Source organism: Apteryx mantelli, chromosome 23 (assembly GCF_036417845.1).
Source record: "Apteryx mantelli isolate bAptMan1 chromosome 23, bAptMan1.hap1, whole genome shotgun sequence".
In the NCBI taxonomy this organism is placed as follows: domain Eukaryota; kingdom Metazoa; phylum Chordata; class Aves; order Apterygiformes; family Apterygidae; genus Apteryx; species Apteryx mantelli.
This window is the reverse complement of record NC_090000.1, coordinates 9,398,938-9,417,884: the sequence shown is the minus strand read 5'-3', so window position 1 is coordinate 9,417,884 and position 18,947 is coordinate 9,398,938. Positions and strand designations below refer to the sequence as shown.

Genomic DNA, 18,947 nt, shown 5'->3' with positions numbered 1-18,947 from the left:
TGTGACACTGCTTGGGGCACTGAGCCAAGAGAGAAACCACCGTCTTCCTGGCTCAGGCACTGCTGCAGGGAGAGTGTGGCACGGGGGCTGCTGACGTCACGTGGGCTGTGGTTTGTGCACCTGCAGGCAAGGCTTTGATCTCCCGATCAGCCCCAGCGAGGGAATAATGGGCCCTTGGGTGAACACCCTGAGAGTAGGGAGGGCTCTGAACGCCTGGGCTTCCCTGTCTGCTGTGAGAGGAGTGAAATGCCCCAGCTCCCTGCTCCCAGCCAAGGCACCCACTGCGGGGCTGTGCGGGAAGGGATCGACAAGCCCATTCTCACGGGAAGGGGCTCTGGCCATGGTAACGAGGCCTTTCACCACTGCTGCTGCTCCCAGCACAGTGGGGCTGTAGCAGGGTTGGGGCTGTTTCCTTCCCTTCATGACACTGTCACGCTCTCATGCTATGAAGGTTCGATAGCAACGACTGAGACAGTAATATAATAATAATAAAAAAGATGTTTATTTCCTCACACAAGTTCTTGGATTAGTAACATCCATTAAAATAATGCGATTACTAATTTAGAAAGGATAACACAAAACCATCAGTTACTAATTTAGAAAGGATAACCTGAAACCGTACATTACTGCACTATTAATTGGAAGGACTGCTTATCCCTGCTTGAAAGCTAGCTTGTTCACTCTCCTAGTGAGAGGGCTCTCAACCTCGAGGAGTTACCTTAACCCAGCGTCCCAGGAAAAGGGGGGGGGGTGGGGATACTCACGGTCCAGCCGGAGAGGATGGTCACGTCATGTTCCCGTCCCTGCTCAAACTCTCCTAGCTCCCAAGTCTCTTTTTATACGGCCGGGGCTCTGGGCAAATACTGCTTTTGCTGACTTTTAGCAAGTTTCGCAATCACAGGACTGTCTGTTTGTCTGCTTGGGAGGACCCTGCTAGCGAGGCAAGACCACAATACCTCCGTATTGTTTCTTCCCTCCCTGGGGGTCCGTGCAGATTCCAGGTGACAGACTTCTTCAGTCTTGTTAATGCTGCCATTCCGCAGCCTTGCACATGTCAATCCTTGTGCATATCGGTTGGTAGACGACTTTAGTCCTGTTAAGTCCTCACTCGCCCGTCACACTGCCCACCCCCGGGGCAGTCCCAGCTCCATGGTCCCCATGGTACAGGGACAACGGGACACTCACACCTCGGACACTTGGGTACACACAGCGGACGAGATGCCCAAAGCTCCCTGTCCCCACACTGGGGTACAAGGGGCAGCAGAGCCATTTCCCCACCATGGTCTGCCCTGTCCCACAGGGGTGGGTCCCATGACGATGCCCCAGTGCAGCAATGTGACATCCGCATTGGAGCCGTCCCTCATATATGGTCATGAACGGCACTGGAGAAGTTCATTGGAGGGCTGGGCTGTGTCAGAAGGGAGATGGCTCCTGATAATGTCTAAAAAGGTGCCTGCTGCTTCGATTGGCTCCTCCTGCAGCTGGGCCAGCACCTGCAGATATATATTGCCCTCCTGTCTTTGTTGTCCCCTGCGAGTCCCCAGGAGCTGTGGCAAGGAGTGGGTTGCAGCAGGGCAGTGCCAGCAGGGCAGGAGGCTGCGGATGGAGGCCGAGGGACTCCTCGTCCCTCGGGTGTTGTGGCTGCTCCTCTGGGTGCAGCTCTGCAGGGGTAAGTGCCTGCTTCCTTGTCCCACAGCCCTGGGGCCAACGGGCACCAGTGAGGTCACTGGGGTCCCTCTGCAAATGGGGTTTCCTCCCCCAGCCCAAAGAGGCAAGGGGCAGAAGGTGCTCAGGTCCATGCAGCCTGTGCCTTTGCTTTTGCCTCTCTGGGTAGGAGAAGGGTTTTTGTGCTTCCAGGGCTGCTGTGCTGCTGTGGCAGTCATTGCCTGCGTGTGTTTAGAGACAGCCCATCCTTGGGCATCCTTTGGGGACCCCCTGTTCCCCCAGCACTGTGCCCTTGGAGCTGGCAGTGAGTCAGCTGATGACTGCAGCGCTCATTGATCCCCAGGGCACAGCCAACCCCCGGGGTGCCCAGGAGGGTTTCTGTGGTGTTCGCTGCCCTGGGTTCAGGGTGTGCCTGGCCCAAGGAAAGGCATTTTGTGCTTTGCAGAGTGGAGGGGAGCAGGACACCTGCACCCACAGCCCAGCAGAGAGGTGTCCTTCCCAGGAGTCCTGGCCAAGAGCAGGGGCTGGGCTCATGCCCATGTGCGAGGAGGGGACGTGGGTTGGGAGGGATCATGGGGATCATCTCAATGCTGCCTGGGGATGTGGAAAACCCTGCAGGAGGTGGGTGGGTTTGGGTGGTTCCCAGAGCAGGCAGTGGTCAGGGCCCTGGGGCCCTGGGAGGAGCAGCAGTGTGTGGGGAGGTCTGGGGGTTCAGGGCTGTTCATGGGACACTTTTCTGGGGAGGAGTGGGTGCCCTGTGCAGGGCCAGACACGGTGTCCGCGTGGGCATGGACATGGGCAGGATGTGGTGGGCTGCTGGGGTGTGAGGAGGTGCCGAGGGCTGTGGGGTGTGAATGTCCCAGCAGGATCAGAGCTGGGCATCCCCCAGCCAAGCCCAGCGCAGCCTGCGGGGAGAGGAGGGACCCAAGCACTGTCCCAGGACAACGTGGAGGGGAGAGGGCTCCCACCCCAGTGTCTGGAACTTGGCCCCAGGCAGGGGATCCCACACGGTGGTAGCAATGGGGCTCTGTGCTCTCCTAACCGGTCCTGTGTCTGTTTGAAGGTGCTGCGGAGCTGAGGCTGGAGGCTGGAGGCAGTCGCTGTGCTGGGAGAGTGGAGGTGAAACACCAGGGCCAATGGGGGACGGTCTGTGATTATGGCTTTACCGAGGAAGATGCTGCTGTGGTTTGTAAGCAGTTAGGCTGTGGATCTGCTGTCCAAGTTCTTTGGAGCACACATTTTGGGCAAGGATCTGGCCCAATTTGGCTGAGTGCTCTTGAGTGTCAAGGCACCAAGACTACCCTGTCTGAGTGCGGTCATACTGGCTGGGGAAAACATTTCTGCAATCATGTTATGGACATTGGAGTGATTTGTTCAGGTAAGGAGTCAGTCAATCCCTCCCCTTTGGTGGTCAGGGCTGGGATCAGGGCGTTAACTGGGCTGTGCCCTGAAGGAGAAATGTGTGGGTACCAGTGCAGGCCCTGACGTGGCTCCTCTTGCTGCCAAGCTGGGACTGTTGCTGCTGATGTCCCTGCAGGGGACAAGGGGCTCAGCCACCCTCAGGCGGTGCCTCGGGCTGGAAGATGAATCCCTTACCCGGCCCCACAGGGTCTTTTGGTCTCCATCAATCTCCTCTTGTTCTGCCAGGACCCATCGGGCAGTGCTGAGGGTCCCCATGCCCTAGACACCAGGGATGACTCCTGGCTCCCCACGCTGCCCTGTGCCACAGGGCTTTGCCAGCGCTTACTGACCCTCATCTGCACCTGCTTTTGCAGTGAGAGCTGGTGTTGGCCCAGGGCTTACCGTGGGTCTCCTGCTCCTCTGGCCGGTCTCTGGCCTGCTCCGTGTGCACCCCCGGCAGCAAGCTGTGGCCCTGCCTGGGGACACCCCTCCCCGGGGACATGTCAGAGGGGGCAGCTGGCCCAGACACCGACCCAGTTACAGCTGCACCATTTCTGTGCCTGGCACGTGTCTCCCCTCCCAGACACCTCAACACCCCAGGACAGCCCTGGGAACAGGGCGCACTTTGGGCTGCTCCGAGGTGCTTCCCCAGCCTGGCCCTGAGCTCCGCAGGGGCTGAGCAGGCTGCAGGAGCCGTGAGCACCTGGGCCCATTTTCCCGGACCAGGTGCTGCTGTGCCAGGGGACCCTGTGGCAGGCAGTGCCGGGCCTCTGTGGCAGCATCATTTCTCTGAGCAGTGCCTGTGGCTGTGGTTCCAGGATAGACACAAGCCCTGGAGCACTGTGCAGGTGTGAGAGGAGGTGAGGGAGGCCCTGAAGGGTTTGTGTCATCAGCACCCACTGACAGCTGCTGCCGGGATGTTCACAGGGCATTTTGGATGTGGCTGCCTTGGAAACGATGTGGGATGTGGATATGTAACTGCCAGAAGCCTCTGGGAACTGCCTGCCATTGGTGTTTTTTCCAGGATTTGTGCAGCTGGCTGGAGGGGACAGCCCCTGCTCAGGACGTGTGGAGATCAGAGATGGAGGCCAGTGGAGAACAGTCTGTGACTCACACTTTGATCTCAAAGCTGCCGACGTTATCTGCAGGGAGCTGCAGTGCGGCAGAGCCCTGTCCGTGCCTGGGGCAGCTCACTTTGGAGAGGGGGTCGGTCCCATCTGGGACAGAGAGCTGCAGTGTGTGGGGAATGAATCGCTCCTCTCCTCCTGCCCCTGGAGGTCCCTCAGCAACCAGACCTGCACCCATGCGAACGACGCTGGTGTCACCTGCACACGTGAGCATTCAGGGAGGAGGTGTGAAATGCCTGCTGTGAGCTGTGCGCTGTGGGGTAGGGGAGGGGGGAAGTGACCGTGCTGAGCATGGTGTGAGTACAGGAGGCGTGGAGTTGTCTGTAATCCTCCAGTGATGCAGGCAAAGGAGAGGGGATTGCGCCTCTGTGACATTTCCCTCTTTGCTACTGGAGGCGCAAAAGCACAAAGCCATCCTCTCTAATTGCCCTCTCTCTGCTTTGCAATATTTCCAGGCTTCATGCTGGTGAATGGCAGCACGGCGTGCTCGGGGCGAGTGGAGATGCAGGTGCAGGGGACCTGGGGGACCCTCTGTGACTCTCGCTGGGACGTCTCCAACGCCCACGTTCTCTGTCATCAGCTCAACTGTGGATTTGCTGAGTCTGTTCCTGGAGGAGGGCATTTTGGGAGAGGAACGGGCCCTGTCTGGAGAGAGAGCTTCCACTGCGAGGGCACCGAATCCCATTTGGGACAGTGCCCTGTGACTGTCCTGGGGGCCTCCCAGTGCTCACAGGACAATGATGCTGGTGTTTTCTGCTCAGGTGAGTGCAGGGAAAACGCAGGATTAGCCAGACTTGCCCCTTGTGTGTGACACAGCAAGCCAACAAAGCAGGGAAGCCCAAGGCAACAAGAACGTGTATTTCTTCCAGGAGCAAACTCAAACTCCTGCCCCAAACTCAATGTGTCTTTTCAGAAAGGCCCCCCTCCCTCTGCTTTCTGCCAAAGGCACAAGCTCCCAGTCCCCCCGATCCGTAGGGATGCAGAAGGGCAGAGACATGTGGGCTCTTCCCCGGCTATCTCAGCAGGTGCCAGCCGCAGGGTGGAGACGGGAGCAAGGCTTGTGCTCGTCCTGTCCATCGCCCAGGCCATTGGCTAGGCCACTGCTTCCTCCTGCTGGAGCTGCTCCATACGCGCCATTTAGGACATATGTGGTGGCTCTGGGATTTGCCCGGACCTCCCATGCTTTCCCATCTCTGCACCTTCCTGAGCAATGACAGCGTATGGCTGAGCAAGGTTTAGTGGCTGGAGAAAATAAAAAATGCCTTGGAAAACTCCCATCCCTGAGCTCCTCACTGTGAGCTGGCTACAGATGGGTGAGCTCCAGGGTGTCCAAGGACATCAGAAATGGGAGACACATGGCAGGGTGCAGGGCTGCCTGGTTTCACAGAGGGTGCAGGGCATTTCCCCTGTCTCTGGGCAGGGCCCTTGGGATCCCTGCGGCTGGTGGACGGAGGGAGCCGGTGTGACGGGCGAGTGGAGATGGCCCTGCACGGGGCGTGGGGCAGAGTCCTGGATGATGAGTGGGACGTGAACGATGCCAGCGTGGTGTGCCGGCAGCTCCAGTGCGGAGAGGCAGAGCGAGCCTACAACCCGCCAAAGCCTGAGGGAGGGACGGGCCCCGTGGAGCTGAGAAGGGTCCAGTGTGGAGGGAAGGAGGCTCGCCTGACCCTCTGCAACATCTCCCTGCCTGAGGCAGCGCCAGCAGGAACTGCTGAGGACGTGGGGGTGGTTTGCTCAGGTGAGTCACTCTGACAGTCCCTGCTGCGCTGTGCTCCCCAGGGCCGCGAGACCCTGACAGCGGGGGTTTCTCCGGGCTGCAGGGAGCCGGCGGGTCCGGCTGGTGAACGGGACAGGGCGCTGTGCCGGGAGAGTGGAGATCTACTACCAGGGCACCTGGGGGACCATCTGCAACGACTCCTGGGACCTGTCCGACGCCACCGTTGTTTGCCACCAGCTGGACTGCGGGGTGGCTGTGGAGGTGGTCGGCTCTGCTCGTTACGGGGAAGGCTCCGGGCAGATCTGGCTGGACGATGTGAACTGCTCTGGGGATGAAGCTGCTCTCTGGGACTGCCCTGCCGCGACCTGGGGACAGCACAACTGCCCCCACAAAAAGGACGCAGGAGTTGTCTGCTCAGGTGTGTGCTGGGAGCGGTGGTGGGAGCCTGGTGCGTGTGGAGGTAGGGATGAGGGGAGAGCAGGGCATGGCCGGGACTGTCCCTGGCTGCCCCAAGCCCCCTTCCTGCCCCCGTCCTAGGGACACCCGTGCACCGTCCCCACCGGCCTTTACTCAGGGTTACAGAGAGAGAACAGCCATGCGCAGGGGCTAGAGGGGAGGGCACTGCTGCACCTCAGGGACTGCTCTCTGCTCCCTTGCTGAAATGGTGACTTGCTGGCAGTGCCCTCTGCCTGTCTGAGCCCTGGAGTGCCCAGAAGGGTCCCTGCTTCCTGGAGTAACTCTCCTGCCCTCGGCTGCCAAAGAGCAGCCCGGGGGATTGTCAGGGATGCCTGCGGTTTCTCTCTCTGCACCCCAGAACCAGCTTGTTTCCCCACTTTGTGCCTTTCCTTCCAGAGTTTGTGGCCCTGAGGCTGGAGAACAGCAATGGCTGCTCTGGGCGCCTGTAGGTTTTCTACAACGGGACGTGGGGAAGTGTTTGCTCCAACTCGCCACCGTGTCCCTGGTGTGCAAAGAGCTGGGCTGTGGAGATGAAGGCTCCATTGAAAGAGTCCAGCAGTACGGCAACGTGTCTGGCCCCACGTGGCTGGATCGTGTTGAATGTGGGAAGAGGAACAGTTCCTTTTGGCAGTGCCCCTCTTCTCCCTGGAACCCGCAGTCATGTGATGACCAACAAGAAGAGACCCACATCACCTGCAATGGTAATGCTGGAGCCACCTGGGCACAAAGCTCACACCAAGTCTTGCTCCCTGTTCAGCAAGGTGCAATGCCGAGAAAGAGCTTGGTAGTGACACGAGCAAGATTTCAGCTCTCGGGGTGACCCACGTTCATCAGCAATAGCTGTCCTGAGCTCCCCGCATAGCCCAAGGAGGGGCAGAGGCACCTGCAGGCAGGGTCTCCTCCACCTCATCTTGGACACCTCTCAGAGGCGCCTGTTGCTCTTTATTTTCAACAGAGAGCACCAGGACCACCAGCTTTTAGCTTGGAAAGTCTGGGCAGAGCATCCTGCTCATGGCTGTGGTTTGCTGAGGGAATGGGAAGAGTGACACCGGTCCTGCTGGCTGTGGGTTGTTTGGAAAACAGGCACTGCCCCGGGCACTGCCAGCACTCTGGCTCAGGAAAGCCTCCCCTCTGGGAGCATCCTTCTGCTCCTCTGCTAACCATGGACCCTTTGGGGCTGAGCCTTGAGTGCCGTCCTAGTATACACTGAATTACTGGGGGTTTCAGCTGCTGTGCATGATCAAGGAGGCACTGGGAGTTTGAAGCAGTTTGTGGGGCAGGGTGTCCTCAGGCCTCTGCCCGTGGGACTCCTGCAGCTCCCTGGGTGCATCCCCTGGGCTGCTGGTGCTGTCCTCCCTGTGGCCCAGAGCAGAGGCCCTGGGTGCTGTCACAGGGACGCAGAGAAGGGCAGTTCAGAGGGGACTTATAGGGTACATCCGCTGACACACACACACACAGACATCTCTGTTTCTCTCTGCTCTGCAGCTCCAACCAGGACGATAATGTCACCTCCCCGAGCAGGTAACCTCTCCTCCTCCCTGGAGGATGATCTCCCCGGGCCAGGCTGTGAGCTGCAGCCTGAGGGAAGGGGCTCTGTGCTGGGGTGCAAAGCCCTGGAGAGGAGGCCCTGGGGTGGGAACAGGTAGCTTTGGGGAGGGCTGTGATTTTCCCCAGCAGTGTGGGAGCTGCCCCGTGACCCATCTCTGTGTCTCCACCCACTGCTGCCATGTGTGGGGGGTAAGGACTGGGGTGTCCCTGGGTCCCCACCTCCCCCAGGCCAGGAGCTGCCTCCTTCATGTCCCTGCCTGTGCAGATCTGCCCCGGGGCCATGAGAAGGACAGCAGGAGAATCTCAGTGCCTGTCATCATCTGCATCATCCTGGGGGCCCTGCTGTGCCTGATCCTGGCCCTGCTGGTGGGGCAAGTGAGAAGCGCCAGAGCTCAGCGCAGAGGTGGGTCCTTCCCCATCGGTCCCAGGTGGGCGACACCTCTTGGCAGCCCTGCGGGTGCTGTGGGGTGTCCGTGAGGGGCAGAGACAGAGGTGCGATGGGGGTGCTGCCTCCTGCCCTATCCCTGCCCCTTCACTGTCTGGCTGGGGACAGCAGCAAGCAGGGTGGAGAGAGTCCAAACGCAGGAGGAGATGGTGACGGGGGAGGATAGAAATGGCAGTGAGGAGCTGGGGGAGACGGGAGCAGCGGGAGACCTTTGGGGATGCTGCTGGCCCCACTCTGGTCAGAGCTGGAGGGGAGGCCGTGGAGCAAGAGCAGTGCTGGGAGGCACGCAGGGCAGGGGTTCTCTGTGTGGGGGTGTCTGGTCCCTGGGCTTCTCCCTGCGTCCATCCCTTCCCACCCGTGCCAGGACCCGTCTGTCAGAGCGGGAAGTTCACCAGGGAGAGGAGCTGTGGGAGCTGCTCCAGGATCCGAGGAGGGAGTGACTCAGGGTGAAAAGGGGCATGGGGCTGTCTCTGAAGGGAGAGCGTGAGGATGCCATTGCCCCAGAGCATATGCACAGGGATGCTGTTGTCAGCAGGGATGTGGCCAAGATGAGTGGACAGAGCAGTGGGGCCAGGCCGTGGGGTGTGTCCTGGGCTGGCCCAGGCAGAAGGGATGGGTGAGCACATTGGGGTCCAGTCTCCTGTCTCCATGTCCCTGTGCTGACCTTGCCTCTGTCCCCAGGCTCCAGGAGGTCTCTGGAGTCCTTCTCTGAGGCCGTGTACCAGGAGATTGACTACAGCCTGATGTGGGAGAAACAGGCAAAGTTTGGTCGCTCAGGTCAGTGTGGGTCGCTGCTGGGAGGGGGCACATCTGCAGGGCCCTTTCCCTCAGCCCTGACCCAGGACAGCACCTTGGCAGCCCCCTGGCCAGTGGTTCCCACAGCGCTGGAGCCACAGGGTCTGCAGGGAGAGCAGCCCAGTGCTGGGCTCAGGAGAGGAGCTTCCTGCCCACCAGCTCTGCCCATCGCAGCCAGGGGCACAGCTCCTCCCTGCCTCTCCTGCTGCACCCCCGGGGTTGTACCTGGTGGGTGAGGGAAGGGGCCGTCCTAGGGCAGCTCTGAAAGGCCCTTTGAGATGGGGTTTGTCCCATGGCAGCAGGGCAAGCCCCAAGCCCTCCTCCCCGTGCAGTCCCTGCTGTGTAGGTCCCCCTTCCCAGCAGCCCTGGCCATGAGCAGGGTCAGCAGAGCTCACCCCGATAACACCCGCTGCTCCTCTCCGCAGGCTCTTCTTCAGAGGGATCCCTGACCAAGCTGCAGCCCGATCCTGGGGACAGTGAGGAGGAGGACGGTGCTGGGTCAGCCCCAGGTAATGGAGGGGGAGGCAGAGGAAGGGTCGATCTCTCCTCCCCATAGCTGTGTAATGGACAGCGGTGTCACTGAGTATCACTGTCGTGGTGGGGAGGAATCACCCTCGTGTGTGACTCCAGAGCTGTACTGAGCGGGCGAGGGTCGGATGTGCCCACTGGATCTGGGTACCTGCAGCCCTGTGCCCTGAGGGGCTGCATGGGGACTTCCCATGCTTGACCCATCCCTGCCTCCAGCAGGTCCTGAATTCGACCCGAGGAGCCGTGCCTCCAAGCCCCGACATCTCCTCAGGCACACGGGGAGCCTTCACAGCCAGCTCCAGGGCAGAGCCCAACACTGCCAGCCTTGTGGCTGGGCAAGAGGGATCCCCACTGCCGCACGCACACTCCTGTACCCAAGGGGAGGTGGGCAGAACGCAGGGTCTCCTGTAGCCCTGCCAGCACCAGCATCTCAGCCCCTTGGTCGGGCACCTCCTTCCTTCCTCCACTCTGCGGGAGGGCTCTTCCCATTGCCAACAGCTCCCCTCTCCTTTCAGATGTCCCCATCCTGCCCAGAGTTGACCCAGCAGATGACTATGATGATGCCAAGGAAGTCTCTGAGCCCAGGGAGGATTTTCTTCCTGGGCAGCAAGACTGGGAAACACCCAGGGAAGCAGAGGAGGGAGACGGGCCTGGGGAGGCACAGAGAGGTGAGGGGGAATGCAGTGCTGCCGGCTCCTGGGCTGCCGTCCCCAGTGCCCAGAGTGTCACTGCGTACTGAGATCCCGACCTCTCGGGACGGGGAGGGATCTTGTCCAAGGTGTTTTCCTGGTGGGGAAAGTGGGGTGGGATAACGGGCTGGATGTCTCAGGGGCAGTGAGGGGAGGGGTTGGAAGGGGATATACAGCCCAGGAGGGGCACCCGCATCGCGAAAACTGCAATGCAGTGTCCTTGCTGCTTCCAAGGTGGAGCCTGTACTCCCGAGGAAGTGACAGGGCCCCCGGAGCCAAGAGAGCCACCCCATCCCTGCCCCCCATGGACACGGGGTATGATGATGCTGAAGAGGCAGCTCTGGCACATCCCCATGAGGACACCAAGGCTGAGAGACAGGGCCCTGGTGCCAAACGGTCCTTGAGCCCAGGGCCAGGGGAGCCCACCACTGCCGTGCAGTTGGGTGCACCGGGGACAGAAGAGAGGCCTGTGCAGCTGGGAGAGCCGTGAGTGCCAGAGAGCACTCTCCCTTCTCCCACTGGCAGTAGAAACAGCTGGGCCTTTCCTCTATTTCTGTTCCCATACTTTTACAGCGTGCATTGGTATTTGTTCTTACTAAACCCTTTGGAGGTTTGATCCAGAGCTGGTGCCTCCCTCCCCAGGTGGCGGGAGTGTCCCCAAGGCTGATCAGGGAGAGCAAAGCACCAAGAACCAGCAGTGGGGAAGGGGCACGTCTTGGGAACAACGGGCTCTGAGACAGGCTGTGCACCTGCAAGTGCCCATGGTCCCTGGAGTGCGATAACAGTGAATAGGCCAGCTGGAGGATATTCCTGCTGGCAGAGACATTTCCATCCTGCAACCCACACACACAGTTTCCACCCAAAATGGGTCCCGTAATGCCCCTCTGGGTGGGGAGGGCCAGTCTCCTCCCCCACCAGAGTACACCTGCTAGTTCTTTTCCCTGGGGCTCTACCAGGGTCACCCTGGTCCCAAGGCATGGAGGCCACTACAGAGCTGCAGTGACAGGGTTATCTCTGGGCTGTGGCCCCACAGACGTGAGTCTGGAGGTGACAGCAGGGCCCTGAACACCCCAGCCAGACCCAGAGGGGTTCATCACCCAGGGATCACCTCCCCATAGCAGCTGGGAGGCAGCTCTGCTTCCCGCTGCCCTGGCACATGGTACAGAGCAGCTTGTTTGGGCACCCAGAACTGGGATTTCCCCTCCTCTGGCTCCACAGGGACTCCCATTTCCAGGGGCTGCTCCTCACTCCCACAGCCCTCGTGGACCCTCAAGCACACCCGGCCCAGCCTGAGCTGGCTCCTTCCTGGCAGGGGCTGTGAGGCACCAGGGTCCTGGGCAGCCCTGGGACCCCCGTCCTCCTGCTCCCATCCACCCCCACCCCTCTGCCCTCCCGCTGCTGGGCTGCAAGGGCAGAAGAAGGAGCTGCCTCGCCTGGGGCGCCAGTTTGGGTTTGTGGAGGGGAATATCTGTGTGTAGGGTGCAGGGGGACGGGAGCAGGCAGTGATGGGAGGAGATGCTTCCTTTTGCAGTGCATGGGGCCATGCGACTGCCCTCAGCTCTCCCTGCCCAGCAGCCAGAGCACAGCTCACCTCTTCCCCACAGCCTGCACCGTCAGGCTGGGAGACAAAATCAAATGCATCTGCCCAGGTCTGGTGCCTGTCTTGGGGAGGCAGAGGATAACTCCCCCAGTCCCAGTGCTGCCCAGCGCTGCCTCTGCTTCGTAAGAGGGTTTCAGCTCTGGGTCCCTGGAGGGACATGTCTCCTCTCCCCCAGCAGCCAAGCCACCACCCAGCAGTGGGGGTTGTGTGTGTCCCGGTCCCAGTGGCTGGGCTCCCCACTGGGAACAGCCACAGCTTGGCAGCCTGCAAAAAGCAGGATCCTGCCCTCGAGGAGAGGAGGCAGCCGGCAGCTGTCACCAGCACCCTCTCCCATGATAGCGCTTCCCCAGGCATCACTAGGAGTTCCTCCAACCCTGGGCCCTGCGCTGACCCTCCATGGGCAGCAGCACATCCCGGGGCTGGGGATGTCCCAGCTCCTCTCCAGGCTGGAGCACTGGTGCTGGGGACCTTGCAGGAGGGCTGGACCATGTGTGCAGAGCTGGGAAGGGATCGCAGGAGGGGACTGGATGTAGGCAGTGTAGGCGTGAGGGAAAAGTCCCAGTGCTGCTCTGCGAGGGGTCTCAGGCATCTCTGTCCCAGGCTGCGTGTGGCAGGGCAGGGGGACCCCAGGGTGCAGAGGGGCTCTTGCTCTGGGGCAGACACTTCTGTGCTGGAGCACCTGCTCTGCAGGGACCTGGTTGTGTGCCAGGTGCCTCTCACCAGCCTCTTCTGCCCTGGAGATTTAGACCTCAGCGCCAAAGTGCAGAGTAAGCAAGGGCTGGACCCTGCTCCTTCCCCTCGGTCGTCCCAGATCAGCTGCTGTCCCAATGGGAGCTGCACAGGGGCTTGGTTGGCACTCAGTCACCATGTCCAGCCCTCAGCTACACTGCAGGAGAGCTGGGCTGCGCCTGCCCCACTTATGGTCTGCCCTGTCCTCCTGCTCGGATCTTGCCCTACATGCACTGCTCTCTGCTGGGGGATACAGATGGTGTCAGCAGAATGTCCCCTGGGTGATGGGGCAGGGCTGGGGTGTCCCTGGGGGCCCTCGGGGTGCTGGGGCTCAGACTCCACCTCCAGCCCCGCGACCTGGAGCCTCCCTGCTGGCAGCCCCTGCCCTGAGACAGCCCCCTCCGTCAACAGCCCCCGGCCCGTTTTTCTCTGTGGGAAATGCATGGCTGGAGCCTGAACCCAGTAGGAGCAGGGGTTTCCCGTGGGGATGGGGGTTGTGTTTCCAGCAGCCGTGTTCATCACCCATCTCCACGAGGTCTCACTCTGGGAATGCTCTTCTCCTGTGGGCTTTCCACATTTGGAGTGGAGAAGGACAGGGGCTTTCTCCTTGGGCTTGGGGGAAGCTCAGGAGGAAGATGACAGCTTTGGAGCACTCCAAGCTGGCAGTGCATCCATAGAGCTGTTGCCGGGCTGCAGGGTGGCCCTGTAGCTCAGGGATTCGAGCACCGCCTCTGTAAACCAGGGGATGGGAGCACAAACCTCCCCAGGACCTGGGCACTGGATCCTGGTTTGCTCGTCCCTATGGCACCAAGCAGGAGCTTCTGTGGTGAGCTCACCTGCTGTTCACGGCCATGCTGGGGCGAGCACAAAACTGCCTTCCCAAGGACTAGGGCTGCCAGCTCTGCTCAGCCCCACAGCCCATCTGCTGTGGGACAAGCACCTGTTCAGCCAGCTCTGGGGCTGATGGAACTGCTAAAAGAATTGTCATGGGCAGATGGATTTGGGCAAGTCATGGTCAGTCCCTCTGATGCAGACACCTTCCTCTGAGAAAGCCCCCATGTCCCCTCTCCTACTCAACAGAGCCTCTGCCCTGACAGCCATGGAGTCCAGGGCACGAGCTGCCTCCTCTGCAGCCAGACATCTGGCTGAGGAGAGGGACATCTCTCTTTCCACAGGCCCGTTTCATGCTGCCCAACAAAGGGGCTGAGAGTGACTGCCCTGCAATATCGCTGTCTGCAAGGTGGCCTGCCCAACTGGGTAAAGGTGAAGACTTTCCTGAGTGCCTGTCCGTTTCTCTCTCCTTGCCTCTTTTGGCAGCAGGATCATGATATTGCTCCTTGTTTGCCCTCCTGCCCATGCTGCTCCTGTTCTTCTCTCGGGCTTTCAAGGGTTGGGAGGTTTCAGGTGCAGTTCAGACACCAATGCTGCAAGTTGTGCAACAGAAAGCCTGCATGGGAGTGAGATTGCCCCAGCCCCCTTCAAACCTGCATGGCTCCAGGAAATCCAGTCCATGGTGTCGGGAAATGAACTGACCCTCCCTGAAGGAGAGACCCTCTGTAGGACATTTGACTGTTTCCCTGTGGTGTCCTGCCAGACTTTGAGCTGCCCTCCAGAAAGGCACATCTGTCTCATAGCATCTCTCTGATATCCGAGAGAAGCATGAAGAAGCTGCAGAGATGTTAAGAGTACAGAGATGGTGGTGGGAGGCTGTACAGGGGCAGCTGAAAAGAGCCCTGTGTGTCCTTGGCTAGAAGGGGAGTGTGGAGACCTCCCTCAGGTGCTCTGAGAAAGGGAGAGAAGTTTGGAGATCTGCACTTCATAACTGGACTCCTCTGCTCTCAGCAGTGGCTGGTTTCTTTTTAGGGTGACATCATCCTCCAGCTCAGAGAGGTGCGAGCATGGGACAGCTGGTACCAAGGCTAATCAGCAGACTAGCTTTCCTCACTCTGCACCAAGTGACAGTGAATCCTTCTGACAGAAATAGCGAGTGTCAGAGCTATTCACCCCCATTCCCAAGTTCCTCCTGCTGTACAGCAGGACGGACTCCTCCAGAGCCCAGGGGCAGAGGTCCCTGCTCCTCACAACACCCTCTGCCAGCACAAACAAGAGCTCAAGCAAGGTACCTGCCCAGTGATCCTCTCAATAAAGAGAGGCAATGTGGTGCTTTTAATGAGAAATGGAACTTTTTTCCCCCCTTGAGAGGTCTCTCCTAACTTGTCAATGTCTTTTCCTCCTTGGACAGTCCTCAAAGTCCAGAGGAAGCAAATGTCCAATAGCAGCTCCCTCAACGAGTTCCTCCTCCTGATGTTTGCAGACGCATGGGAGCTGCAGCTCTTGCACTTCTTGCTCTTCCTGGGCATCTACCTGGCTGCACTCATGGGCAATGGCCTCATCATCACAGCCATAGCCTTTGACCACCACCTCCACACCTCCATGTACTTCCTCCTCCTCCTCAACCTCTCCCTTGCTGACCTTGGCTCCATCTCCACCACTGTCCCCAAATCTATGGCCAATTCCCTGTGGAACACCAGGGCCATTTCCTACTCAGGATGTGCTGCCCAGGTCTTTCTGTTTGTCTTTCTGATAATAGCAGAGGGTTCTCTTCTCGCTGTCGTGGCTTATGACTGCTGTATTGCCATCTGCAAACCCCTGCACTATGGAACCCTCCCGGGCAGCAGAGCTTGTGTCAAAATGGCAGCAGCTGCCTGGGGCAGTGGTTTTCTCAGTGCTGTGCTGCACGCTAGTAACACCTTTCAGTACCACTCTGCCAAGGCAATGCCATTGGGCAGTTCTTCTGTGAAATCCCCCAGATCCTCAAGCTTTCCTGCTCGAACTCCTACCTCAGGGAAGCTGGGGTTAGTTTGGTTAGTGCCTGTTTGGGCTTTGGGTGGGTGTCCCCTCACCCAACCAGCCAGGAGATCAAGGGAAGTGATTATCCCCCTCTTCTTGGTATTCATTAGACCACGTATACATTGTCCAGATGTAGGGTTTCAGGTATGTATCTACAAACAGCCCCGATAAATTCTATTCCTCACATTTTGTTTCATTTTTTTCTCCTTTTCCCCTTTACTAAGTATATCTCTTTTACCATCCTGCCACACAGTCAGCCCACCCCTCTCTACCCTTTCCCCACTGGCACTGCTTTGAGGTTCTTTTGACACAAAGGAGCTTCAGTCCAGAGGGCCCTTGAGAAACTTAGGGGATTTGGACAACAGGCACCTCATGAAGATTTCCAAAGAGAAGTGGCAAGTCCTGTGCCTTGGGAGGAATAACCACACCCACAGGGGAGGCTAAAGGACCTGGGCCTCTTTAGCCTGCAGAAAGGGAGGCTATGGGCAGTATAGTAGTAGCCTATGACTGCTTGAAGGGTGGTTTCCGAGATGATGGAGGGTTTCTTGGTAGTGGGAAGCAGCACGAGAAGGGGAAAGAGTCACAGTCTGTAGCTTGAGAGGTTCAGACAGGATGTTAGGAAAAAAACATGTCACTTGAAGGGTTGTGTTGTGGTGACAGGTGACCCAAAGGAAGTCTGTGGTGAGCCCATGGCTTTGTGTGTAAAGGACCTGCAAGAATGGAGAGACATCAGTAAAGGTGGGGAGATCCAGGGGTGAGAGCAAGGTGGGGAAGCAGATTGGGTGTCTACAGGCTACAGGGAAAAAGGCCCAGGTTTGGGACAGTGTAGGACCATTTGTGGTTGAGATGGCTGAGAGCACTGCGAAGGCTGAAAGACTACAACAGAACTGACGTCTTTGTCCTCTTGGCTATGGCTGCTGTCTCTGCCACTGAGGCCTACCAGAAGATGCCATATCCTTACAGCACTGGGGCCTTGTTGCCTCCTTGTCCCCAGAGAGCCCAGGAGGTGCCGTATCGTTGTCCTGCACTCGGGATTGCACACCCCCACCCTCACACTGCCCCCAGAAAGAGCCCTGAGCTAAGCGAGAGGGAAAGGATCACCATAGCCAGGGGCTGGGTATCAGTGCTTGGCAGATCTACCTGATAAAACACATTAAGGTTTCCTTGGCATCAGAGCCACCTGCACATTTCCTTTGCCTACCTGTAATCAGTGCCTTCAGCTTCCTGCTCTAATTAGCCCCTGGGGAGTCTTTGTTGGTAATGGCCCGCAGTGGGACCCATCAACACGCCAAGGAACTTGCCACAAGGAATGTTGAAATGTTTTTGACAGAGAGATAGAAGAGGATAGAGAAAAACGTAGCTAAGGAGTTCACTAATGAGACAATTAGACTCCTGAAAAACGAGGCAAGTTTCAACTCCCCAAAGCTCAAAGCAGCAACTAGAGAGATGAGAGGTTTCTGAGTGAATTAAAAGTAAGGGGAGGAAGAAAAGTGGGACACGAGAGAAAGTTCATATGTCCAAAAAGTCTGATGCAAAGATGACTTTAGAAATGATCAATGTAGTCAGGGTATGGGGAAATATGTGAAAGATTAGCGAGATTAAAACCACAGCATAAGACAGAGCAGTAGTAATGCAAGTTCAGCAGCAGATCAATAGTTCTTCTCCTGAGATTCATTCCCTTCCTCAAAATTTCCATTATTTCATCAAAGGAAAACACTGACAGTTCATTAAAATTAGTCAATCATTTCAGCTGATAAAAACATGTTAAAATATTTTTTTAATTTTTTTTTAAGTTCCTCACCTTTTCAGGCAGAGCTCAGCTATCTAACCACAAGCATCCAGCGGCACTTTGAGAGGTCCTGGTGTATCTGAGGTCCCTGCCTGGGCCTGGCAGCTCTCACACAGGACCTGCGGGAGACTGGAGCCCCTCGGAGCTACAGATGGGGGCTAGGCAGAAGGCACCAAGGCAACTACACTGGCACCAGACCTCTGTGATGTTGTGACTGCATCCCACCCCAGTTCTGAAAATAATTGTCCTTAAAAAGACCACACACACAAAACATCCCCAGCAAAATAAGACCAGCATATAAAAACAAAAAAAAGAACAAGCAGGATGCTAGGAATACAAAGAGTGTTAAAAGCTGAAAACTGTAAAAAACTGTTTCTTTGATTTAGTTTCTTTTTAATTTCTTTCTTTCACTCTTACCCTGTGCCTGAAGCTAATGCCTACCCCTCATGGCTTGCCTTCAAAGCCAGACCTGGCTCTAGCCCTCACCCCCACCCACACCAAAACCCCAAGGCCACAAATCAAGCCCATTCCCAAAACCCTCAGCAGAAACACAAAGCCCAGCACTCAGCCATCACCCAAAAGATTTCCCTAAGACCACAAACTGCAAAGCCCAAACCCTCCACTGATGCCTGAAGCCTAAGCCCCTTGTACCTAAGCCCATGACATTGTCCCATGTGCATCTAATGAGCTGGGGACTGAGTCAGGTGGGCTGAGAGTTTGCACAGAACAGGGTTCGACCCTCAAGGCAAATCATCTTGGTGTCAGTACTCCACGAAGGAAGGATAGACTACCTGCTTTGGGAAAGGGAGAGCCAAACATCAGAGTGTTTCGCTTGTCTTCAGCCAGGACTTTTATGTCCCATTTTGAAAGCCTGTTCTGGGTGCCCAAGAACTCCCCCTGGGATGTCAGGGAGATCCAATTCAAGGCCAGAGTCAGAAACCTGCTTCTATCTCTTGGGAGGTCTCAGGGACAGAGCCTCTTTCTCCTGGTTCTGCTGTCAGTGGGATAGGCATTGCATTGGGGGAAGCACCATCCCTTTTTGGAGTCCCATTTTTTTAATTTTTGGAGATACTCTTTTTGTGATCAGTGGTGCAAAGCCTATTTGGAGGCCTGTAGCTACCGGTGTACCCCAGGGGTCAGTACTGGGTCCAACCTTGTTCAGTTTATTCATCAATGACCTGGATGAAGGCACAGAGTGCACCCTCAGCAAGTTTGCTGATGATACAAAACTGGGAGGAGTGGCTGATACCCCAGAGAGCTGTGCTGCCATTCAGAGGGTCCTGGACAGGCTGGAGAGACGGGCGGAGAGGAACCTCCTGAAGTTCAACAAAGGCAAGTGCAGAGTCCTGCACCTAGGGAGGAATAACCTCATGCACCAGGACAGGTTGGGGGTTGACTTGCTGGAAAGCAGCTCTGCGGAGAAGCACCTGGGAGTGCTGGTGGACAACAAGTTGACCATGAGGCAGCAATGTGCCCTTGTGGCCAAGAAGGCCAATGGTATCCTGGGGTGCATTAAGGAAGAGTGTTGCCAGCAGGTCGAGGGAGGTGATCCTCGCCCTCTACTCAGCCCTGGTGAGGCCACATCTGGAGTACTGCGTCCAGTTCTGG

At 57.9% G+C, this 18,947-nt stretch overlaps 1 pseudogene; it reads left to right on the top strand.

Moving 5' to 3' along the window:
- LOC136993987 (scavenger receptor cysteine-rich type 1 protein M130-like) overlaps positions 1 to 16,148 on the top strand; it is a 60,765-nt pseudogene extending 44,617 nt beyond the window's left edge.
- Positions 16,149 to 18,947: the final 2,799 nt, after the last annotated feature.